At 41.6% G+C, this 26728-nt stretch overlaps 1 protein-coding gene across 6 annotated transcripts in view; it reads left to right on the plus strand.

Moving 5' to 3' along the window:
- CHRM3 (cholinergic receptor muscarinic 3) overlaps positions 1 to 26728 on the plus strand; it is a 498515-nt gene that overhangs the window by 407555 nt on the left and 64232 nt on the right. For 4 of the 6 annotated variants that reach the window (XM_074385379.1, XM_074385381.1, XM_039464330.2 and 1 more), the window contains one exon: positions 10686 to 10812. The exons of the other annotated variants lie outside the window; for them this stretch is intronic. The gene's annotated coding sequence lies outside the window, so the exon portion shown is untranslated. The remainder of the gene's footprint in view (positions 1 to 10685; positions 10813 to 26728) is intronic. 6 annotated transcript variants of the gene reach the window in all.

Consider the following 26728-nt stretch of genomic DNA (forward strand, 5'->3'; position numbering starts at 1 on the left):
TGGCCTACTCTTTGCTTTTATTTTTCTTTTCTCTGGCAAAGTACCCATTGATCTTTTTTGATGCATTTTAGTGCTGTGTCATGTTATTCAACGGTAGAGACAACTGAAGCCAGTTGAGAGGGATTTATCAATGACATTGAAAGTAGCTGTATTGATTTATCTACGCTTTCCTCTTTACTGCCAGGACACATCAGAATGTACCCATTCTCATGACTCATCCATTAGAGTAAATGTGTGACTTTGAACCAGGCATTTAGACTCTCATCCCTTTGCCTCATGGAGTTTTTCTCTTGCATTTTTAATCATGTTTTGTTATCTGTAAAATTAAAAGCCTTGTCTAAAACTTTTAAAGGCTCCTCCAGCCTTTTTCTCTGATTCCATAAACAATGTATAAATCCCTATTTTCATTTGAATGATATTGTGCTTGTTTGGGGAGTTACGGTCATTTAAACCAAGAATATAGTATGGTGGTTCTGAAAGCTTACATTTTGCAAAAAAATTAATTTGAAAACTTGAAAACAATAAGCTTACAGACCAAAACGTAAAGAAAGTGCCAGCACATTGACCACAGACTAGGTCTATTTCAACTACTGGTAACCAAGTCAAATGCGAAATGAAATGACAGCTGAACACTGCCCAGAGGTGAACGGACTTTGGGAGGACGATGAAGGTGTTCTCCTCTTGGAACCTGTATTTGATCTTGGAGCACTTGGTGCCTGGGTCTGAGGCTACATCCTAGGGCCAGGTTTTATGCATCTTTAAATTGCACTCTCAGTGAACTCTTCTCTAGATAGAACGATGTGCAGTGACAGCCCTTCAGCAAAATCGATGTGCTGCTTTTATCTCAATGACAAATTAAATAGTATTTCTGTGTCAGTGTAGTTCATCCGATATCAATACATTTCGGTCTGGTTTGTCTTCCCCCACCCCCTTTGCTAAAACGTTCTCATGCGGAAGGGAAAAAAAAAAAAGGAACAGACCTCCATTCCCCTTCTTGCCCTCACACCCTCCTCCCGACTGTCATATATCCAGAGGATTCACCCACCCACCAGTTTGCTGCCATCTAGATGCCCTAGTAGCTGGCGGAGCTTCTGAGCTGCAGAAGGGCATGCAGAATGCAGAGAAGGCGGTGCCTCGTGATTGATGGCCGCTGCTGCCCTTCCCACGAGGCTGATTCAGGCCCAGGGAATGTGTTTGCCTTGCTTCGAAGACAAGGTCTTTCCTAATACAGTCTTGCTTTACTACTCCACCAGTGTGTCTCCTTTTTTTTTGTTCCTTTTTTAAAAGCTACATAATCCTGTTTTGCTGAGGAGCTTTATTGTAACTTCTGAGCATTCCCTCACTAATCCGTACAGAGCGTCTGAATGTAAGATCTATATTGCATGGCACCGTTTAAAGCAAGACAAACTGTTTAAAGCAAGGCACAGGTAGAAGAGGGAACAAATCAATCCCAAACCTCCAGGTAACAAGCTCAGAATGTTGCTTCCTAGGCCTGCTTGTCCTTTTCCTGGTCCAGGAAGTACTAAGCAGGTGGATTTCTCCAGGAAGCCACTGGGCAGCATAATCTAGTAGACTGCCTGGCCCAAAGCCTACCAAGCCTTTTTCTGCCTGTGTGACTGCAGAAATTCTATCCAGCCTCTCTCTGCCTCGGTCTTTATCAATAAACTAGGGATGATCTTAGCCCATGTGAGGCACTGTGAGCTGATGGATGCCAAAAGCTTTGCACAATATTTGCACAGACAGTGCTTCCTAAGGGTTTACTATGCCTGTCTTCTCTCCATAGAGACAGAAGTGTCCACCTCTTTACCATTGCCCTGTGGGGAAAGCAATACCAGACCCTAAAGGCTCTGAGGCTGTCCTGGAGCTCTGGATACTCAGAGAGTAATTTTGAAGCTCCCTGTGAAACCATGAAGATCGGTTTAAATCCAGGCTAGCTCTTCATTCCATCTGCGTAACCTTAAATCATTCACAAAACTTTCTTTCTCTCCTTACTTTTCCTTTCTCAACTGGTATTTCATGGTCAGTTTGATGTGAGTCATATTCCCTAATTGTGTCACCCCCAGAACTGCCCAAATCTTTAAGAGAGAATCTGGTACCACTGAGGTCACCATGGGCCAGGCTCCTCTGAATCTCTGGGACCTCCTACCATATCTCAAAGGCATGAGGAAGCTTGCCATGGGCTGCTGGAGGCACTGTCTGTGGCTTCCTCTGCCTTTCGCCTGCACCCCCGCCCACCTCTTCTCACCTAGTTTCTCCACCCAGAATGCACAAGGACACACATGTAAGACTCCCATCTCCTCCCTCAGAAACTTACAATGTCCCCTCTACACACACAAACTTGCACAGATCTCCAAGCTCAGACTTTTAGAAAGAAATCCTTTGCACACTCAGGAAACTGTGATTCCGTCCCATGAAGGGGCTACAATGTTACTGTCCACCCACCTCTCACTCTCTCAGCCGACCCCCTGTTCAAATCTCAGGAGCCACTTACAACCGCACAACTTTAGAGAAACGACTTTCTTTTCCTGCGCCTGTTTCTGCATCTATGAAATGGCGATAACAAAGCCTACCTTACAGCAGGCGTCCCCAAACGTTTTACACAGGGGACCAGTTCACTGTCCCTCAGACTGTTGGAGGGCCGCCACATACTGTGCTCCTCTCACTGACCACCAATGGAAGAGGTGCCCCTTCCTGAAGTGCAGCTGGGGGCCGGATAAATGGCCTCAGGGGGCTGCATGCAGCCCGCGCGCCGTTTTTTGGGGACGCCTGCCTTACAGGCTTTGAGAATTAGATGAACTAAGAGCATGTATGGTATTTGGCACATTTTCTTAATCTGTTTGGGCTGTCACAACAAAATACCACAGCCTGGGTGGCTTAAACAACGGATATTTCTACCTCACAGTTCTGAAAGCTGGAAATCCACCATCAAGGTGCAGGCGGAGTTGATTTCTGGAGAGGGCTCTCTTCCTGGATTGTAGACAGCCACCTTATCACTGCGTCTTCACATGGGTTTTCCTCTCTGTATCCACAAAAAGAGAACTCCGATTTATCTTCCTTCTTTTACAAAGACACCCATCCTACTGGATTAGGAAGGACCCCACCCTTGGGACTTCATTTAACCTTAATTACCTCCCTAAAGCTCCTGTCTCCAAATATGGTTACATGGTGGGTTAGGTCTTCAAACTACGAATTTTAAAAAACACAATTCATCCTTAATATCAGTCTCACCTAGTTCCTCCACTCGGTGCAGTAAGCGACATTTGCCCTCACCTTTCCTGAGTATCTCCCACTCTCTGGAAGCTCCTTGGTGTCCAGCCTTTAAAGGACACGGATGCATCTGCCTCATCTTTCGGAGTCCTGCTTGCCATGCAGCCCATGGACTGAGAGCATCGTAGCTCTGCTCCCACACAGGGCCAGCCTCTCGGGACTGGAGTTCTTTGTACTTCAGAGAGCATGGCCTGTGCTATTGACGCCTGCTTCCCTGCGACCAAAGACAAAATTATGACAAGTTTAGTTTTAAGATCTAATTGGCTTTTATTTGCAATTGTAGAATTAGGCAACACATCATCCTATGAAATAGAAGGGATGTTCTGCTGAGCTGAGCAGAGGGAGTTGGCTTTATGAGCAGTAAAGGCTGAAGAAAGCAGAAACAGGGAACACCAAGCAGAGTGGTGGTTTCAGAGCAACTCTCCTAACAGGGTTAAAGCTGAGTGGACTTTCTTATGATGCATTCTCAGGTAAGCTAGGTCCGTTCCAATTGGTTGCTGTGAAACTCCTGTTGTTTGGAAAAGTGACCCATGTCCAAGTTCAGTTTGATGATGTCATGGTGAGCACAAGTGACTCCACTCTGGTTTGGCCCGGTCTGCGGGGGGCTCACACAGGAGCTCAGTCTAAAACAATGGCCTCCCATAAACTTTGTTCAATATGAGCCAGTTATCCTCTCAATGTGCTGCCACTCAGCCAGGCGACTGTCTAACTGGAGTTCCTGGCCCAGCAGATAGATTCGTGCTCCTTAAAAGCTCTTCCTCGCCTTCCTTGTAACCCTAACCTGCTCTCCCCCCAGTCAGTGTCACCCTAAGTAAGTGAGGCTAGTGGCATAGACCACCCCAGTCACAGATGGGTCTCTTAGGCCCTCCTGCAGGAGATTTCCGGTCAGGCAGATGGAAATTCATTCATGCACCTGAAGGGGTTGGGTCAACACTTTACACGTTCTGATGTTTCTAATATTCCTTCTGATCAGGTATCATGTTGAGTCTTGTCGCTTCTTCAGAGGAAGAAAAGTATGAGTCCACAGTCACTTCTGGCTCAGCCTGTATCTGACCTCAGTTTTCTATTACTGCCTGTCTGTGTTGAGCAAAATAGTTTGTTGAGCTGCATGCATATTTAAGCAATCAGGGAAATTTGACCCAAAAGTTCAATAAATGTATAAAAGCCTATAGGAAAGATTACTGGAAAGCTCAGGTAGTAACATGAGATGGCTGCGGGAAGTATTTTCTGTGTCAAAATGCTCATTGAAGAAACTCGTATGGTAAAAATATCATAAGGCACAATCACCATGAGCTTAGACATACGCAGACCTGCTAAATCAAAGTGAGATCCTTTTGTGAATGTGTTATTTGTAGCGAGGCTTGAAGCACAGAGCAGATGAGACGTGTCTAGGAGCTTTTCTTCCTGCCAGTCATCTTCTGGTTTGCATGGAAGGAGAGGCGATGTGATTGTTGTGGAATTCCGTAACTTCGCTCCCAGAGCCTAGCGCTGCTGACGGCTTCATTCGCTAACCGTGATTTCCAGACACAGCCTGTCCAACCGATGCCTGGAGACGACTCCTGGCCGAAACCATGTTCACTGGGCAGTGAGGAGGTGGGCGAGATCATACCCTACGTTTATCACATTGGTGAGGGCTTCACGGTAATTCATACAACCCGATTCAGAACCGTCACGCCCAGAACAACTGTAAACGACTTCCCCTTTACCCTCAGAAGGGTTGCTGAAAAGTCAGCTCACAATAAGGCACATTGATAGGAGAAAAGTCCATATACATTTATTCCTACTGTTCACACAGGGAGAATCACAGAACAATTACCCAGTATCCCAGTGGGGGGCACAGATGCTTATATATGCTACTCCTCAGGGAAGGGGAGGTAGGAAGTGTGGGTGATGCTAGGCGGATAGAAATGATTTTTAGGAGAATTTAATGGGCTTGAAGACTATACCGGCGGTCTGGGGCAAAGTCGGTTGGGACCACAGAGCAGATGGTGAATTGTGAGAAAAAGTCTATCCAGATATGTTGACAGACTTTGGTACTTTCTTCCTCTTCCTTCCCGTGATGTGTTCAGTTAATGGAAACTCGGGAAAAGGACCAGAGGTTATCGTTTTCTTCTAAGGTAGGTCCAGATTTTAGGCAGATACGGGAAGTTCAGGAACAATCTCATCCTGTGCTTTGGGAGAGATGTTGCTAGGAGGAGAAGGGTGATTAGAGAGAGTTGGGGGCTTTTTCAGTACAGTATCTACAAAGTGCCGTCTTCTGGGGTATTGGTTTGTGAGCCCCAGCAACAGGAAGATGCCACGTTGGCCTTCAAGACAACAAAATGAGTAGCCAAAAGTTGTGCCCTTACTGTTCTACATTCCAGAAAAAAACTGTGCATTTCTGTCTTTTTTTCTTTTTCTATTATTTATTTATTCTGAGATAGAGTCTCCCTCTGTTACCCAGGCTGGAATGCCATGGTGCGGTCTCGGCTCACGGCAACCCCCGCCTCCCAGGTTCAAGCGAGGAAACATAAAAGGTATAAGTGAAGACCCAAATCCAGCAGTTGCAGTTTCCCCACAGTTACAAAGTGGCAAAGAAATAGACTAGAACCTTGGTCTTCAAAGAAAGAAAGACATGAATATCAGAAATAATTTTTCGCCAGGTACTCAACAGTTCAAGGCTGAAAGTTTATAAACCAATGGTAGAAAGTTTGCCACAGATGTATGCCAAAATGAGAGATTTATCCCCGTACATAACCTAATAAGCTCTAACATTTGTGCAGCATTTAATCAATTTCAAAGCACTATTTCCTACACTATCTAATGAGGAAGAAAGCCCAGAGAGGCAGAAAAGGTAATATCCCTCAGGAAAGTAGGCTCAGAGTCAATGGCATAATCACATTCAACTGGGAATATGAAAACCAAGAGCCTCATAGAATCATAGAGAGGAGACCTCCAGGTACCATCTAGTCAGACCTGGTGCCTTGAACAGAATGGTAGCTAATGTGGCTAAGACAGTTGACAAGCCAATTCTGATCAATTCCCCCAAAGTTGGTCTGGGGAGGCCACTTGTGAACCCCAGCCCGGGGTCTGCTGGTTTCCTGTGCATTTTGTTCATTCAGCATTGGGACCGTAATGCCTTCATCCCTGCTCTCTGCCCTCTCGGCCTCAAGTCAATATCATCAGAAGGATGTATTATCGTGTTGTCAGAAGGATATATTATTGCCGATTCTCTAAAATATTTTAATGTAATCACTTATTAATTTGCTGAAGTCATCTTTCATTGTTTTCATTCGTTGAAAGTCATCTTTCATTGTTTCATAATTGTTCAGAAATAGTTAAAAACATAGGATAAGGATTAAAGAAATGATTTTTCTCATCAGGGAAGTGGTTTATGTGAGATTTTTCCAATAGGAATGGCCAAAAAACCAGACAACTCAATAACACAGAAGACCCTTTTGTGATGTCTTTTTTAAGTAAAATGACAAATTTGGGGACAAAAATAGTTTTCCAAAAAGAATTAGCAAGAAAACTGGCAAGCAGATAGAATGTCAGATGATGCTGAAAGAGTGACAAATGCAGTCAAGGAAACTGTAACTGTATAACTGCGGGCGGAATTAGATCAGACACTGACCTTTCACAAACACCTAAAGAAAACAGCTCTCAAATAATAACTGTGGAAAGGTGCCTGCAGGGTCCCCCGTGTGCCCATGGCTGGGACTTGGGAGCATGTGCGTGACATCTGCTCCCAGGCACAGAATGCCAGGCTGCCGGTGGTGCCCCCATCCCATCAGCGAGGCTGCATTTCACTCCAGCTCCTTGTGCCATCACATCACACATCTTTGTTCTCCACTCTAAAATACAGCCACTTGTTTTGAATCTTGAATCTAGCATAGAGAAGCTTTGCAGTTTCCTCACCAAAGATGTCATGGTGTAAGCCATTGCAGAGAACAGCAGTCAGAAATGGGAACCATAATGCCTTCATCCCTGCTATGGGATCCACCCCTGCTTCGTCCTTTCTCCATGTTGGTCAGGCTGGTCTCAAACTCCTGACCTCAGGTGATCCGCCAGCCTCAGCCTCCCAAAGTGCTGAGCTTACAGGTGTGAGCGACCATGCCCAGCCAATGAGCATAATTTTAAAGTTTTCACAGAGCAATTCACAGATGGATCCCATGGAGCCTCCTCCATTTAGGACTCAGATTGCACAAGGTGGACCCAGTGCCTTCAATCGAGGTGTTTCAATGTGCAAGTGGAGTCTTCTTCCCTTGCTTCGTATATAAGACTATCCAGTCCCAATGTTTGATACTTGTACAATGCCAGTAGAAGTTCATTTCTTGCTGGCATATAATCACAAAGTTAGGTGAAAATGATTTAAAAAAAAAAAACACCTCTTACTACAGATAAGCAAAAGATAATTAATGAATATACTGATTTTTTTTTCCCTGTAAGAGGGAAAAGCAGTCTAAAACAATTTGCGTATCTGTTAATTAGGATCGTGTTTGTGTTTCTGTATCCTTAGAATTACGATTATCTTAACAAGAAAATACTGACCGAAAGTGAGCCTTGTAAAACAGAATTAGCTATTAAGAACATATCTAGAGTAGAGGGGAAAACAATTAACATCTATGAAAATACTCATCAGTTATAAAAAGAGTAACATAGGACAGACTAACACAGGTATTGACAACAGGTATAAACAAAATTCTAGCCAAGGAATTCTAGTGGCTTTGTCTAAAAGATTCTTTCTCCTCAAAGTATTTCAGATCCAATACCTTTGTTATTTCTTTCAGCTATTCCAATGAGGGCTGATTCCTTCCAATAAAACCTGCAACTCCAGCTTTCTCAACTTTAGCCCGTCTTTACAGTGGCAATCCTCCTTGGCAGTTTGTGCATTCATTCGTGTGTTTAACATATATTTACTGAGCACCTGCCAGTACAAGAGCTGTGATCAGCCCTGGGTTAGTCGTGGGCAAAGCAAACTTCTTCAGGCCTGCCCTTATGGGACATACGGTCCAGTGGATGCCTCCTTATTTCTGAGAAATTCACAACAGCTCCATTGTAGTGATTGCTCTGTGAAAATTTTAAAACCATGGTCATCGGCCAGGCACAGAGGCTCACACCTTTAATCTCAGCACTTTGGGAGGCCAAGGCTGGTGGATCACCTGAGGTCAGGAGTTCAAGACCAGCCTGACCAACATGGAGAAACCCCGTCTCTACTAAAAAGACAAAAATTAGCATGGTGGCTGGTGCCTATAATCCAAGCTACTCAGGAGGCTGAGGCAGGAAAATTGCTTGAACCCAGGGGGCGGAGGTTGCAGTGAGCCAAGATCATGGCACTGCACTCCAGCCTGGGCAACAAGAGTGAGATACCATCTCAAAAAATAATAATTTTTTTAAAATCCTGGTTATTAATACTTTATATCTGTTCACTAGCATTCTTCTCATCTCTTCAGGCCAGTACTATCTAACCTAGCTTAGAGAACATCCCATCCCTGCTCCACTGTCTACATCATTTATTTCTCAACTTTTATGATTATTATATGCACAATACACATATGCGAAGTGCCCTCCCTCTCTCCTTGCCTTCAAATCTTATCTCATGGTACCCTGAAAGTGCTGCTCAACAATTCCATCCTCTATGACGTTCTCACGTGACTTCAGCGATTCTCACAATACACTTAGCACTTCTGTATGGCTGGAAGTTCTCATGGTGTATGTATGTTATTGTCTTTCTGTGACTTTGAACTTTAGAAGTACTCATGATCTGAACAGATATTGGTATGCCCATGTTCATAGCAGTATTATTCACAATAGCCAAAAGACAGAAGCAAAAGTGTCCGTTAATGGATTAAAAAAATGTAAAATTTAATATACACATGCAATGGAATATCATTCAGTCTTTAAAAGGAGAAAAAAAAATTTTTTGAAACAGAGTCTTGCTTTTTTTTCCCAGGATGGAGTGCAGTAGTGCAATCATAGCTCACTGCAGCCTTGAACTCCCGGGCTAAAGTGATCTTCTTGCTTCAACCTTTCAAAGTGCAGGGATTACAGGTGTGAAATACTGCACCTCTCCCGGAAGGAAATTCTGATACATGCAACAACGTAGACGAACCTTGAGGACATTATGCTAAGTGAATAAGCCAGTCACAAAACGACAAACACTGTATGATACCAGTTTCACGAGGAACATAGACCAGTAGAATTTGTGGAGTCCAAAAATAGAATGCTGGTTGCTGGGCACTGGGGAGAGGGAAAAGGAGGAGTTATTGTTTAATGGGTAGAGTTTAAATTTTGCAAGACGAAAAATATTCTAGAGAAGGATGTATATCACCGTGAATATAGTTAATGCCACTGAATTTGACACTTAATTGCTAACATGGTGAACGTTATGTTACATGTATTTTACTACAATTTTTTGAATGTTTTTTAAAATCACGTACGCTCATCCTCCTCTTCCCCATTTGATTGTAAGTAATTGAAGAGATGCCACATTTTGCTGTCTTATGGTCCTTGTTGCCATTTATTCTCTAAACATAGAAAACATTAGATGAGTGTAAATATGCTCGATAGGCATACTTGAATATGAGTGTAAAGTGACTACCTGAGAGAAAGAGAAAGAAAAAAGAGAAATTCTCCAGCATTGGCGCACTTCTGGTTTCAGTAGCATGTGGTAGTCACGATCTGGATGAAACCAAGGTCAGTGTAGCCAGATGTGAAGGAGAGGACTGACGCAAGGAGCCAAATACGCAGAAAATGACCTTAATCTACAGGAATGGAAAAATGAAAAGTATCAGGAAAAGCAACCAAAAGAAAAGCTATAGGATTAACATGGAGGGAGAGCACTTTGTTAAATAGATTTTTGATAAAAGGTAGAAGCAAATATGATCCTGAACGAGAAAAACCTATGAGCAATGCACGAAGTATGGATAAAATCAGATGGAAGAAAATGCCTCAGTCTGTTGAGCAAAAATGCAAGAAAATATCATTTCTACAATAGAGGAAAAGACATGAACCAATGAAAATAAATAATATTTCTTTCCAGGCCAACACTAAACATAAGTTGCAGAGCTGGCCTTGGTGGAACTCACAAGTCTTATTGGCAATATATGTGAGGAGACAAAAAGCAACATATGGAGAAATACAAAAATACACTCCCTAGAGATACTGCCTCTTCAGATGTCAAGAAAAACCTGGATGAAGTGAAGCAAGAGTGGCACGCTGCAGAGTTACAAATTCAAGGCCACCCACAGAACCAAACATTAACACTTAGGTAACTTAGGACTGAAATAGTCCCTTTCTTTTATGACTTCAGTTGAAGACTCTAGGGAGGGAAAACAGAGAATTTGGATCATTCTATGATGTGTCATGACTCCACCATTGAAACAGGACTCCAAAGTGGGAGAAGGAACTGACTCCCTGCCTGGTTTTTATCTCCCCAGGTGGAGCTGGTCTCTTGGGCAGCCTGACAGCTGGTCCACCCCTCTCTCCTATGCCGGGATCATCATGACCGTAGAGATTGCATCCCTGTTTCGCATCCTTGTTACATAACTCAGTTCCTGGTAGATTGTAAGTACACAATAGGTGTTTTTTAAATTTAAAAAATGGATGGCTGAATAGAAGAAGGACGAACTGCCTTTTTGTATTCTGGCCACGGTTGATGAGTTGTGTGACCTCAATTAGGATATTTTAACTCTGTGTGTCTCCGTTTCCTCATTTATATGTTGAAGGTAATGATAGTCCCTACCTACCTCACAGGCTTCTTGAAAATTAAATAACATAGGGTGGGTGAAAGGTCTAGACTAGTGCCTTGAAACAGCATGTTTCACTAACTATTACCTATTACTCGTATTACTTTTGCTACGTGATCGTATAAGCCTCATGAACATCATATATTTTACTATGCACAAAGAATTTAAAAATCATATAAATACAAATCTAACCCACGAAAAGAAATTCAACATAGTTGCCACCCAACAATAAAACCTTACCTGTTGATGAATTTGTTCAAGGCAGTAAGTCATATTGAACTGCAAAACTGTTTACAGTATCTAAGTATTAAACACTAGAATAACTTTAATGTATTTTAAATGAAACCATCATTCTAAAGTGCAGCAGGTAATTATTTACATTCTTTTTTCTAACACAGGAGATAATTTAACTTTGTGTTTCAGATTTCTGCTCTGATCATAAATTACTTATCCTTCATTCAACACATATTTAACACCTACTGTGTTCTAGACACAAGGGATGCAATGGTGAAGTAAACACAGCTCCTGCTCCCTTTGAGATTATATTTCTGTTAGGAAAAATGAATACACACACACAAATACACACATACATAAATACACACATGGTGACACACAGAGATACACATACACACATGGATATTCACACATATAGACACATACATAGACACACATAGTTATATACACATATATATGCACACATAGATATACTTACATATAGATACACACATTTGTAAATACACCCATAGACACACACACATAAATATACACATGGGTATACATACACACATGGATATATATACACCTGTATATATATACACATACATAGAAACATTCATAAATACACCCATAGATACACACACATAAATATACATGTGAGTATACATACACATAGATATATACACATATAGATAGATATCCACCTTTATATATGTACACACACATAGATACATTCATAAATACACACATAGATACACACACATAAATATACACGCGGGTATACATACACATAGATATATACACATATAGATAGATATACACCTTTATATATGTACAAACACACAGATACACACGGGTGTATATGTACACACACTTATACACACACACAATGTCATGGAACAGGAACTGCCATGAAGAAAAATGGTGACAAAGGTTAGAGCATGAATAAGATGGCTTATATAGCGTATTCAGGGAGGGACAGTCTCATATCATAATATTTCAGCAAAGAACCGATTGAAGTCAGGGTGCTCTCTGGGAAGGGACCAGGTCAATGAAGACAAACGAGGAGGCGCAAAAGCCTGAGGTGGGAGCATGTTTGAAGTATTCCAGGAGCAGCATAGATGCAGTGTGGACAGAGAGCACTGGGCAAGGGCGGAGGAATGTGAGAGGTGATTGGGAAGGCAGCTGGGAGCCAGGATATCAATGCAGATTTTGCTCTGAGAAAAATGGAAGCTATCAGAGGATCCTGTGCCAAGGAGTGATGTGATCTGAGTGATGTTTTGGAAGTGTCGCTCTGCCTGCTGTGTGGAGAGCAGATGGGAGGAGGAACAAAGGAGATCACTTAAGAGACTTTCAGGAAATGGTCATGTCTTGAACTAAAATTCTGGGCAAATTTAAAGTAGAGCCAAAGAGACCTGCTGATGGATGGGATGTACCAGGGGCTAGATGTGCGGCTGTGTGTGATCTGCAGCAGATGTGCAGATGCTTGCTTTCTTGAAATGTCCTTGATGCTACTTTTGTTGCTGTTATTGCTTTTGCTTTGTTTAAGTTTCATTCCATCTCTGTGATGAAAGCAGAGTGAAGTTGATGAATCTCTGTGGTGAAGTGGATGGGTTACCTGTAGGTATGAGTAGAACTGACAGTTCTAAGTCTGATTCCAACCATGGGAATGTTGGCCCTTCTGAGCTGCAGTTTCCTCAATTATAAAGTAACAAAAACCTGCTAGTTTTGCAAGTCCGTGACTCTCCTACCGAAAGCTACAGTACTGATGTCAATTTGGTCAAAGGCTTTCCCAGCTGGTGTAGCCCACTGGGCCTGGGAAGGAATTAGTTCAATTGGCTACAAGGACTGAATTTTTTTTTAAAAAAAGAAAATGAATTTTAAATTTTTAGGTTCATTAGCTTGGTTTTCATTGAGATCAAGGATTATTCCAGCAACGTTAGAGTTATAAAACATATGCTGTTTGTTACTGTATTTTACTTTCCATATCAAAAAGCATGTATTTTCAGATAAATTTTAATATATCAATCTTCAGTGTTTCATTTTATAACAACCTTACTAAAAATTGTTTGACTCATGTGGTCTTCAGGTTGGGAAGAGCTAGGACAGACAGCACAGCAGACTGGCTAACGCAGGGTCTCAGAGGCAGACCGTCTTGATGTGAATCCCAGCTCTGCCACTCACTGCGTGACCTTGGAACAATTACTCACCCTCTCTGTGCTCAGTTTCTCTATCTCTAAAATGGGAGGAACAGTAGTACTTCCCTCAGAGCCTCAGAATTGCTAGGATAATCAAATGAGTTAATGTCCAGTAAGCACTTAGAACACTGCCTGACACATAGAAACACCAAATAAGACTTCCTGATAATTGTTATTTTTATCTCTAATACTGTACCTACCTCTACTTTTAAAGAATTTGAAAAATACTTGGTATTTGAAATCTCTGCAATTATTTCAAGGAATTCTTTTTAATGGCAGAATGATTCCTGGGCCCTGGAACTGTCATTTAAGATGGACTGTTTGTGAAATGTGCGTTTTTAAAACACCATGGATTTTCACATCAGAAAGATTCTTGGTTAATCCTGCCCTGCTCACTTAGTGGTCCTAAGTATTTGTGGAAATTTTTTCTGAGCTTATATTTGTACATCTGTCAAATAAAGATAAAAACATGTTCTTCTTGAAGTTGCTGTTAGGATTAAAGAAGGTAAGACATGCAAAGTGCTAGCAGATATATTAATATTACTTTTTTTTTGAGACGAAGTCTCGCTCTGTTGCCCAGGCTGGAGTGCAGTGGCATGATCTCAGCTCACTACAACCTCCGCCTCCCGGGTTCTTGCAATTCTCCTGCCTCAGCCTCCTGAGTAGCTGGGACTACAGGCACACACCGCCATACGCAGCTAATTTTTTGTATTTTAGTAAAGATGGGGTTTCACCGTGTTGCCCAGGCTGGTCTCAAACTCCCGAGCTCAGGCAATCTGCCTGCCTCGGCCTCCCAAAGTGCTAGGATTACAGGCGTGGGCCACCGCGCCCGGCGTAATACTACATTCTTTACCTCTCCATCCTCAGTCAAAATATGTGGGACTTAAAGCAGTGTATGTGAAATTTAACATGATACCTTCAGAATTCAGAAATGAAATGTCCGTGGAACATGCATGCATAAGAGTTGCTTACAAGAAACAAGGCCATTAATGGTGAAATTGTCCCCGTGAGCAAAGAGGAGGGATGATGTTCCTGAGCTGTGGCCACTGCTGGGCTCCTATGCCCAGTCTCTGCAGGACCAGCCTCTCGCCCCCCTGAAACAACCATAGTTTTGACTGGTGATTACTCAGTCCTAGCTTCAGAACGTTAAATACCAATGGGCCGAGGAGGTGGAAACTTCCCCTATCCATTCCATAGATTTTCAAAACTGGCTTTGTTTGCGATTTTTTTTTAATGTGGCTTTATATTTTAAAAGTACATTTAAGAACGGGCAGTGCCATATAACATTTCGTTATTATTGACTGATTTGTCACATGTCACTGAGCGGTAAAAGCTGCATTGCCAGGGCATAAGGACACAGGGCCAACCCGAATGCACCCTCACCAGTCAGGAGGTGCCGACTCCGTCATTTTCCCCCTCCGTTTTCTCTAAATGGAAGATATTGAACGAGATGGTTTCTGAGGTCTTCATTCAATCTATAATCCTTTGATGTAGGAACATCAGAGGACGCTCCTGGTGGCCTCCCCCTCCAGCCTGGACAGAACAGGAGAGCGGCCAGCCGGTGAGCCTTCCTCAAAGCCCTCTCTACCAAGGGCCCTGCCAGTGTCCTCTTGATTGATTCAGGGAACACAGCATCAGAATACTGGAAGGAACCAGTTTTCCTTGACTTGTTTAATACCTTTCTATTTCAGACCCTATCATGCTAAGTGTTCTGGCCATTTTAAGAGACATAAGTAGAAACATGAGAACACATCCTCTAATTTTGTCTGTGGTTATAGAAAGAATATCAAACAGACTGATGGCACTGTTAAGAGTCTTAAGAAAAGAGATAGTTTATCATTTCAAGGGTAGCCTGGCAAATATCTATCCTCTGGAAATTAAATCAGAAGTTCAATTGCAAATGGGAGGCCTGGGGGTGCCTGACCCAGACATCTAAGTGTCACATGAACGGGAAGGATCTTTGGCCAACAGCATCCTGGAGCACCATTGGCTAATTGTCCTAGCCATGAAATCAGGTGTTATATAGATGAAAGCCAATATGTTTGTGTTTAATCGGGAATTAGGCAGTAAGGCTTTTAAGCATTTAGAAATTACTATTTTCCTCCTAGAAGCATCCTTCCCAAAAGGCGAACAGGCATTTGCATGCTTTATGTGATGTGTTTTCTCTGTGTATTTACTGAAAGTCCATCACACTTCTGCCTCAGTAGTCATGCTTGGTTTTTGGTTTATGACCTTTATGGAAATGAAGAAAATAATTAACTCTACCTGCCTGTGGTCTGGGACAGAAGCTGTCACTGAATGTTTTGTGGTAAAATTGCTGGAAAGGAAACAGCTGCATTTTTCTGCATGGTTCCTCCACTGTTCAGCCAGCCCCCTGACTTCTGGAGGAAGTCATGCTTTTTCATGGGTTCGTAGCCAGCCAGTTACCTCTTGTCATATTTTTGTTCTTCCTTTATAATTTTGGCAAACTGAGAAAAAAAAAAAGCTGCCACAATATGCAGAAAGCAAATTGGAGCCTGGTGCTGGCATTGAGCACTTCTCTATTTCCATGGCAAATTGTTCCATTTTGAATGACTTTTTCTTAGCAAAATTCCTAGTGCTTGTCTTCTTTCTTAGAAATGGAAGCAGCCTCCACTGTAGTCATTCCTTACTTGAACACGCTAAGAAGTCCTCCTAGCCTTCCTTAGCAATAAAGAGAGTGTTAGCCGAAAGGGGTCCTGATCCAGGCCTCAAGAGAGAGGTCTTGGATCTCATGTAAGGAGAAATTCGGGGCGAGTCCACAGTGCAAAGCAAAAGTAAGTTGATTAAGAAAGTACAGAAGAACCAAAACCTCATTGTGACCAGCAGAGGAATTCCCGCACGCTAGCTGAGGAGAACTTTTTTATGACTGCTTCCCCCAAGGAGGGGACAAGCTTCCGTTGATAACTGAGTGTGGCAGATGCCCTGGGGTCGTCTGAAGGCTCTGGCTTGGGATTACTTGGGCATAAAATTGCCTCATTACCAAGTCCTTCTGGTACTTTTGAAGCTCAGCTCCCTTGGGAAGTGTCCAAATCAAAGCTACCTTTATAACACACTCCTTTACGTCCTTCTATCCTGAATGGTGAGATTATCGGGTGCACCCAACTGCTCCTGCACTTCCTTCCTGCTCAATTTAAATCAACAGTGAGCTGATTTTCTTCTTGACTAAGAGCCAGTCTATACAACAGCAGCAGGAACATGACTTTCTATCTGTATGCAAATAGATACATAGCTGAGTGCTCTCCAATCCCTGGGAAAAGACCCTTTTAACTAAATGACTTACGCTTCTGCTTCTGCATGTATAAAATCAGTGGATTGGTGACAAATAACCTCAGTCCCCTTCTGGTTGTGTAATTCCACATCACACACACACACACACACACACACACACACACACACACACACACACCGGGGAGGGCAATTTGCACACACTCAAAGAGAGAAAAAACAAAGTAGTACATGTTTAAATGTTCAATAAATATGCAACTCCATACCATAATACTCATGTTTTTTCTCAACTTAATGTCAATTAAGTTGACAACTTATTCCCTCTCTCCCTGCACCGTAGACTTTTAGGCAATAGAAATACCCACCCACTAAGCAATCACCAAAGCATTCTACACTTACCTGCTCCTGACAGCTGAGTTGATACAGTCCCCACTTATCCAAATGCTCTTTATCCTCTACTTTAGGTGAATCCCACTCAGTCTTCAAAGACCTGTCCAATCGTCACCTCCCCTGAAGGCAGAAAGCGTAGCTGTCTTGAGTATTCATGGCTTCTTGCTCAGACCGACAGCGCAACACGTGAAATACAATACACAGAAGCTTACTGTGCATGTGGCTTCCTCCATTAACTAGGCTGAGCACTGTTCAGATTTCACTGTTTTCTGCCCCACAATCTAGTACCACACTCAATGTAACTAGGTTCTCAAGGATATTCACTGGGTACAACTTGAATATATTTTCTTAGGGAAATATTCTTTACATGTCTATATCGAGGCTTAAGTTTAACACATACACTCGGTTGTATGTCTAAACTCAGTGGTACAGGAAAAGCAAATGGAATATGAGTGAGCTTTTGGTTCAAGGCTGATCGGTTCATTTTCATTACTTGGAGATTTTAGAGGATCAGTTTACTGACGATTCCGGTAACGGGGCTGGAGGGACAAATCATGTTCTACCTTAAATTGCCATTGTGATTTAAACATGTTTCCCCCTATAGCAGTGTTCTGTCTAGCAAAACGATTGAATTACAAATCACACAGAGGTCTCGCTGGCCCACAAGAGACGGGGCAGACCTTCAGTCTTTCCAGATCCTCTGTGCCAGCATGATTTTTATATGTTTTGTTTGAAGATGAACAGAGCTGGCCCTGCCATTCTTGTTTTCTTTTCCCTTTTCTTACTTCTTTCTTCAATGAAGACACTAACATGAATCTTCTTTTTTTTATTTTTTGAGATGGAGACTCACTCTGTCACCCAGGCTGGAGTGCAGTGGCACGATCGCAGCTCACCGCAACCTCCACCTCCTGGGTTCAAGCAATTCTCCTGCCTCAGTCTCCTTAGTAGCTGGGACTACAGGCACCCACCAGCATGCCTGGCTAATTTTTGTATGCTTGGTAGAGAGGGGGTTTCACCATATTGGCCAGGCTGGTCTCAAACTCCTGACCTTGTGATTCGCCTGCCTCAGCCTCTCAAAGTGCTGGGATTACAGGCATGAGCCACCGCGCCCGGCCTAGCATGACTCTTTTAAAGATTTCTGTAGTCCTTCCATAAGCAACTGATGAGTGCCCACTATGTTCTCGGCACAACTGCAACACAAACAGGGAAGGAAAAAGATTGTTTGGGCAATGCTGTTCAACAGATGATTTTTTTTTCCACTTAGAAAATAATTACTTAACATTTCTTGACTTTCTTCTATGGGCAAAGGTACTCTAAGAGACAGAGATTGATAAGGCTTGGTGTTCGACCTCAAAGCCTTTAAAGTTTTAAACAATGGCTTTCAAATTTCAAGTCATGAAATCCACTTAGTGCATTAGGAAGAACATTTGTATTTATTTTGAATAGCACAGAACAGAAAACATCTGCGTCGCTCCCATGGAGTGAGGTATTAACACATGAAATGTGTTGCTCGGTGTATGTTTCCTTTCCACAGGACAGAGTTAAAAATGTAGAAGCCTGCTGATGCAGAAGGATCAATGAACATGGACCTGAATTACTGCATTTCATGTTTTAACAAATTGAATGGAAGTAGGCATGGGGGATTCAATGTCAAACTAATAAGCATCAGGGATTCAAATCACCAACATTGCACCATGTCCCTGACACGTCTTTTGAGTTTGATGGAGATATTTTTGTAGAAAAGAAAAGATCCATGCTATGTGTGCACAGGCATGGATGGCATTTTATGGGGATGCAGCTGGCTGCAGATTCCAGCCAATCACCTGGTGTGACCTCTTGTTTCAACTGAGGGGTGTATTGACAAAGCTTAGTGACCAGTTCCCCAGCCAGCAGTCCACCAGTGAAAAATAGGAACATTTCAGAACTAGCAGGAAATGCAAGTCGCTTGAGTCCAGTCTCTCACAGCTATTTCAAAAAAAAAAAAAAAAAAAAAGTCTTATCCTCAGACTGAGAAGGTGTAGCTTCAGAGGACGTGTGTTTTTCTCCATTCTGTTACATAATTAAGCTTCGGAACCTGGCATCATGTTTGCTGAATGGAGCCATATCAAATCATTTTCTCTGTGTGTTTTTTTTAACAGGCAGAATATAAATATATTTCAATTGATAAAAATACAAGAAACCCTGTGATTATGTTATTTCTATTCCAGTATTTTTCTTGGTTGTGGAGCTGCAATAGGAGTCCTTCTGTCCTTTAATAACAGTATGCTCTGCTAGAAGTGTGGAAGCCAAGCTGATTCCACCATCCCCCTACACAAACCTCGAACCTCCTTTTCACCCGAGAGCAGACCCTTGTAGGTTCCTAGACCACGGTCAATGTGTGCAGGAATTAGTAACAAAAGGAGGGTTTCTTCACATATAAGATGGGTGTGGGGGGAGAGGCAGGTATGGAGACAGCATCATTTCCTTCTGCCAGTAATGCATAATAAACATGGTTGTAAGCAGAAAAAAAAAAATGCAACATTTTGGTTTTGCGCTCCATGGGTCACTCACAGAAAGGCTAACTAAACCATGGCCTGGGAATCTGCTGTTTCTCATGGTGTGTGAGGCAGGAAGACCACGTCTTACTTCTCTTTCATTTCCGCGCTTGGCCTTTGAAGAGTTTAGAGCCAATCGAGTGAACATTTGACACATCCTTCATGACTGATAGATCAAGTGTGCCAAAGGAATATCCAAGGGTCTAGGATCACAAAAGGAGAATGAATCTATAGAAATCATCACATCCGACTTTTTGTCGCCAGAGCTTTTTGTTCCTGACATTACCAGTTACCTTTGAGCTGGGAAGGACTCTGAGGCAGGGATCAGGTACAAGTCGTCACATCTTCCTTCTCTCACCCCTGCTATCCTTTGTAAGCTGCAAACCCTGACAGACATTTTGATAACAGACATCAATTCCAGAAACTTCATGATTACAATATGTGGTATACGTTTTGAGTTGGACTCTACGTAACTTAAGGTGAGGCACAGCAGTGAGCACAGCATCATAGTGGCGAACTTGAATTCCAGCAAAATATCTTTCTGCTTAAATGCTTAACTACGTAAGTATATAATCATTTCGAGACATGTCTCCTTCAGAATTTTACATATGGCCGACTTTACTTGTTTATCTCAAATCGCCAGTCTCCTAAAGAGAGTTAGAGCCTGATGTTCTCCTATTGATAACCACTGAGCAGAGCCTCTCTCATCCATTCATTCCTTACCCATTCACTGAGTTTTTCTTCAGTGCAGCCTTCCTAATCTGAAACAACTAAGAGTTCTACCCTCAAAAGTTTACACTGTAGTTGAGAAGATAAATCATGTGCATAGAAAACAATACTAAAAGGCAGAAATAGTGAAACAAAAACACTTTATGGAATTTTCACAAGGAGAGAGAGTATGACAGAATGTAAGACTCAGAGAAAGATCATGAGGGAAATTATGTATGGATTGAACCGGAAAGGTCAGGACGTGTAAAAATGGGAGATAACATTCTAAGTGGTGGATAAGAAGTGCCAGAAGAAGTTTCAGGGAATATTTAGTTAATGGGAAGCCGTTTATTTTGACTAAAGAATGGGATCTATCCATGAAAGTATGGGATATGCGTTGGCATAGTAACTTTGAGTCATATAATACCAGGCAACAGAACTTCAACTTCATTCTAGATTATAGGAATCCATGGAAGGTGTTTGGGCAGAAAGGCATGATTTGATCAGAGACAAATGTTTGCAGTGAAAGATTCCATCCTACGCCACAAACACCATCTGTTTCATGCAGTCTTGGACAACTCTACAATATATAGGTATCTTGGTGGCTGTAACTGTCAAACAACACATGGCAAACACATTCCTTCTCCCATCCCACCTTAGCATTCATAAAACTCATTAAAATTGCCATGCCATATTTTGTATGCAAATGATCTTTTGTTCCTTACCACAAGCCTACAAAGTTTATCCTATTGTATAGGCAATGAGACCCATGCTCAAGGAGGTTAGTGACTTGTGATCTGGTCACAAAGCTGTTTGGTGATAGAGCAGACGGCGTCTTCTCCCTTCAGACCTGGGGAATTTTCCATGATATGACCAGGGTCCCTGCACATAATTCTCATTGTACTACTAACTGCAAGTCCTGTAAAATATTATGGACCCTTGGATGTGTAAAACATTAGAATAGATAAAGAAGAGAAAGTTCTTATGCAAAAATTTTAAGTGTTTCCCCAGGAAACCAATACTTCTGGAAAACGCAGATAGATATGCTTTTATATACTCAGCGAAGAATCAAGAAAATTTAAAATAGATTAAGGAAGATATTAAACAAAGCATCACACCATCTAGAAAACTGAAGCATGGATGGGGACAGGTTTTCTATGAAGACAGGTAAAAAGAAGGGAGAATCGTACTGGTCTTCAAATGCACGGGATGCAAAATATGTATCTTCTTCCATCTGATTGGCCCTTCGGGCATTTTCAAAATACTTGTTTCTCCAAATGACTCCATCAGATAGACAAGGTAGATATTATTTTCCCTGTGGCAAATAAGAATATCAGGGCTAATGAATTTGCCCTAAATCGTGCTGGGACTGAAGCTCGGTTAGGTCTTATAGCTTGTGATTCAAAGCTACTTTCACTGCCTCAAGATCTGTATCACCACTGAAGATAATTGAGATCATTCAATAGTGTGTGGTTATAGAGTGCATGCGATTAGGACATGAAATTCACCACAGTGGTTCTGCATTCTGATCAACCTCATCTTTTAAGTTTTAGTGGGACAGATCTCTGTTGGGCTTCGGAATGCACCATGGGGTCTATAAATGAAAGTATGGGACATAGGTTGGAACTTAGAGTTACACAGTACCAGGCAAGAGAGCTTCAACTTAATTCTGGATTATGCAAACTCATGGAAGATGTTAGGCAGAAAGGAAGGATTTGATCAGAGACAGATGTTTGTGGTTAAAGATTCCACGTCAGACCATGATGCTTAGGGGCAACAGCACCATTTATCTTCCTCATGGTTTCATTGTTTTAATATAGTCAAGGTCAAGAGTCCACTTATTTATATCCTTCCTTTATACAGAAAGAGGAAAGGGGAAAGTGGATACGAAGAGACCAACCAGTACCATAAATGCTTTGGGAAGTCTGCTGTTACATTCAGTGGTAGCGGGGAAAGGGAGACGTGTTTTTGCTTAAAGCACTCAGAGCTGGATAGAAGTGAAGAAAAGAAAGGAAGATGGACCCAGGCTAGGTTCTTCTCCCAGCAGGCAAGGAAGAACACCATTCCCTGGCAGAGACTGCATCCAGCCAAGGCCTTGGTTTTTGAGTTGTCAATACAATTTTAATGTATTTATTTTTCATCTAAATGATAATGCATGCATACACTTTTATTCTAGAAACCGTAAATAACAGAGATGGAACTAACGTTCTCTATTGACCAGCACTCAATCTCATTCTTCCCCAGAGCTGACCACATTCATCAGTTTTGGATATATCCCTCCAGAGAGTTGTCTGTAAATTTACCTGTATGCATACATCATGTGGGCATTTAGAAAAGTATAAGTTTGCTTTGGTTGGGGACTTTTTTACATCCCATTAAATATATTAAGAAGTCAATTACCTTAGGACACTGTGTAAATTAGAGTGCTAACCCCATTAACCTGATTTCTATGCCCCGTAACTCATTTCAAAGCTAATCACTGGCCTGCAGCACGCATATACTTCACACGGCATTGATTTTGTGTTCTTAATAATGCCCAAAGAAGCAATCTTGTTCTGCAATTCCAGTTTAACTCCTAATAAACTGATATTTGGAAGGAAGTGACAGATAATATACAAAAAAAAAAAATTCAATTCTGTGAGCAAGAAAATGACCATTAGTGTCAAAATGCAGTCTACTGCCCTGGAGGAAAAGGCGTGGGCAGCCAGAGCACACCATTGACGTATGGCAGGAAGTTCAATTTAGAACTGTTACTGCGCAAAACTGGCCCTTGTTCTGAGATAAAATGTTTTAAAGATCTCATTTTAAAAGCCAAATCAAATGAAATATTCAGGACAATAGAGATCTCATTTTTGAATTTCTATATTCTTTCGATAACTTGAATATTGTCAGTTAACATAAGAAGAAAGGTTACCATGGTGTTTTCTCTCCAGAATTTCTAGGATGGTTTCAGTGTGTAGTATGGTATTTGAAAAACTGAGCACCATCACTGTTTGTTCCATTTCTTTGTGATTAATATTCATTGCTGACACCCTGGCATATGAAGTGATTGTTCCTTGATTCATGGTGCACGTGTGGGCAGCAGCAAACACTGAGAAAGCCTCATAATTTTAGGCCATTTACAAAGACTCAGCTACCAGGGCAGATTGCTCAGAGGCCATCCACCCACATGACACCCTGACTCTCTGCTGCTGTAAAATTGACCCGAGGTGTCTTCTTTAGTAATGAGCAAAGATTAAGGGAGAACATGTAGGGTTGCTTTTCCCTGGTCCGTAAGAATTGAGAATGACTTCAAATTCGATAGAGGCTTTGCACACTTAACTTGGATTTTTCTCTTGATATCAGCCTCTCCGTGAATAATAGCAATATGGCATGTGTTAGATACCATATTTGATGACGTTTCAGAAGCGACTGTGAGCTAGTATGCTCTGGAGACGAATTTAAAAGGAATGTGGGATTTGGTGGGGCATGCTGAATTTTGGTAAAACAGAATTACGTTCCCTACCAATGAGCTAGTGGACTGACTGTAGAGTTTTGTTATGTGCAGATTCACAAGCTCTCAGCTGTCTCTGAGGAGGGAAAATAGAAGGCAAAACTCTGTTACCTGTTGACTTGCTACTTTTCATTAGGCCCACAGACCCCAAATTGTTTTTCTGCCGTGAAAACAAATCTCATATGATTGGAAAACTGAAAGGTATGGGACTGGTATCCTAAATCCATTGACAGTTAAGATAGAAATTGGGCTCCAAGATTCAGCTGGCCAAGGCCTCAGGAGCTGAGTAGACTTACCTCATTTTCCACCTGGGGTCAGCAACTGACTCTTGAACAGCAGCTTTCAAGGTATTAGCATAACTCGTTTCTTCTTTTCTTTTCCAATGGGAAGATGGCTCCAAATGAGAGTTTCCAAAGTCCCAGAAAGTTGTCTCTATCTCTAGTGGCTGAAAACGGGAACAAGGTAGAATGAGGAAGTGACCTGGAGAGAAATTGTACAAAATTAAATTACATAATACAACTTTACATCAGGAAGGAAGCTTAGAATTCATTCATTCTAAGAGGATCTCAGCTGGTGTGGGGGGATGCCTATATCAAAATATCAGGCCTGGATAGTTTGAAAATCTGCTCCATGTGGTACTGAAATGGGCTTCTCCTTGTTTCATTAATGAGGTTCAGAGATACTAAAAGATATATTTAGCATCATACAACTTCTAACAAAACTGGAAATTGAATACACGTCATCCATCATCAAGTCCTATGGTTACTGTATATCATGGAATTATAAAACTTTTACTTTCAAATTCCATGTCCCTTTTTTTTTTTTTTTTTTTTTTTTTTTGAGATGGAGTCTCATTCTGTCACCCAGGCTGGAGTGCAGTGGCACAATCTTGACTCACTGCAACCTCTGCCTCCCAGACTCAAGCAATTTTCCTGCCTCAGCCTCACCAGGAGCTGAGACTATGGACATGTACCACCATGCCCAGTTATTTTTTGTATTTTTAGCAAAGACGAAGTTTCACCATGTTGGCCAGGGTAGTCTCCATCTCTTGACCTCATGTCCGCCCATTTCAGCCTCCCAAAGTGCTGGGAGGCTGAAATCATAAAATCTCCAAGTTAGATGAATCATCTAGGTCAACCAAACACACACACACACACATGCACACACACACAAACACACGCACACGCGCACACACACACACACGTACACACATTTTAAACACAAAGGATAAAAGCAGATTTGAAAAAATGTTAAAATGGTATCACTGTATCTCAAGAATGTGGGTTTCCATTCCCATGGCCACCATCAGGGATTCAGATCTTCACATTTTCTTGTCTAGATCATGAGGGTCTTACGTGATGTTCCTGCTTCCAGGACCCCGCCCCATGGTCTTGAACATGCTTTGCCTCATAGCCTAGTGTTTTGCTGTGATCATCTTGCCCCCATCCCCTACAACCTCCAGTGGATCAGATCCCACCACACAGTGAGGACAAAGCCCCTTATGTGGCTTTCTTGTCCCAACTGGCCCTTGCTACCTTTTAAGGCTTTTTACTCCTTACTTTCCAGGTAACATAAATTTACTTCCCTCAAACAAGGGCCACGCTGCCGTGACTTAGTGGCTTTGCTTGTATTAATCCTCCTGCCTATATACTCATTATCGCACTTCTCACCTTCATTTACCAAAATTCTGCCCATCCTTCAAACTCTAGCACAGATGTAGAGTGTGGTACTCACCTCTTCTACTCTAGCACAGATGTAGAGTGTGGTACTCACCTCTTCTACTCTAGCACAGATGTAGAGTGTGGTATTCACCTCTTCTACTCATTTTTTAACAGTGCTTTTGCATTTCCCAGGAACCCATGCTGGCCTATGATTATTGATGAATTTTTACCATAATCTCTTAGATGATAAACTCAGTCAGATTCTTTTTCTTTTTCTTTCTTTCTTTTTTTTTTTTTTTTTTTTTTTTTTTTTTTGCATTCCACTTAGGACTTATCATTTGCTCTGATACAGCAGATTAGCTGAAGGCATGAGTGGTTCAGCAAATGGTCTCACGTAGGCAGAGGAAGAAATCTAGCAAAATATTTAGCTAACAACAAAAAAGAAAGTATATTCTATTTTAAAATTTTGATTAACCCAGTACTCTAATAGAAAATGAAGGATTGAAATGGCACTCCCACGTCACCAGCTAAAAAAATACTTTAATTGTCCGTGTAGAAGTAGCATGTTCTTCCCCACCAAAAAGCAGCCGCAGCAGGCAAAATTTTAAAAGACAAGAGCTAACAGTGCTAGTTTTAGTTTCTTTCAGTAGATCCTGGACAGGTAATTTCTATTTAGAGGAGATTATTTGCCAAGTTTTCTTTGAAACTCTGTGTGTGTGTGTGTGTGTGTGTGTATACACACACACATATGTATATATGTATATATATATATACACACACACATAGATATATACTATACATAGATACATACACATGTCTATATATATATAGACACATATAGTTTGTTTTGTAATACATATACATTGTGAAATGGCTGAATCAAGCTAATTAGCATATGCATTACCTCACTTATTTCTTTGTGATAAGAACACTTAAAATTTTCTCTTAGCAATTTTCAAGTACACAATAAATTGTTATTCACCATAGTCACCATGTTTCATATAGTTCTCTTGAACATATTCCTCCTAACAGAAATTCTGTATTCTTTGATCAATATCTCCCCAACCTCACCCACCAACCACCATAAATGTCTGTTTAAACTGAGGCTTCAGTGGTATGAACGGGAGGTTCTGTGTATGAACTTAAAAAACCAAGGTTTAGAGATTTGATGTTTTTGGCGAACTCAATATGAGTCATTAATACTCATAAGTCATTAATGCACTTATTTTTTATAGCAGATGTGATTCCAAACTATAAGAAATATAACGTCTAGAATAAAGGAGGTGAT

The sequence above is a fragment of the Saimiri boliviensis genome, chromosome 14 (genome assembly GCF_048565385.1).
Source record: "Saimiri boliviensis isolate mSaiBol1 chromosome 14, mSaiBol1.pri, whole genome shotgun sequence".
NCBI lineage: Eukaryota > Metazoa > Chordata > Mammalia > Primates > Cebidae > Saimiri > Saimiri boliviensis.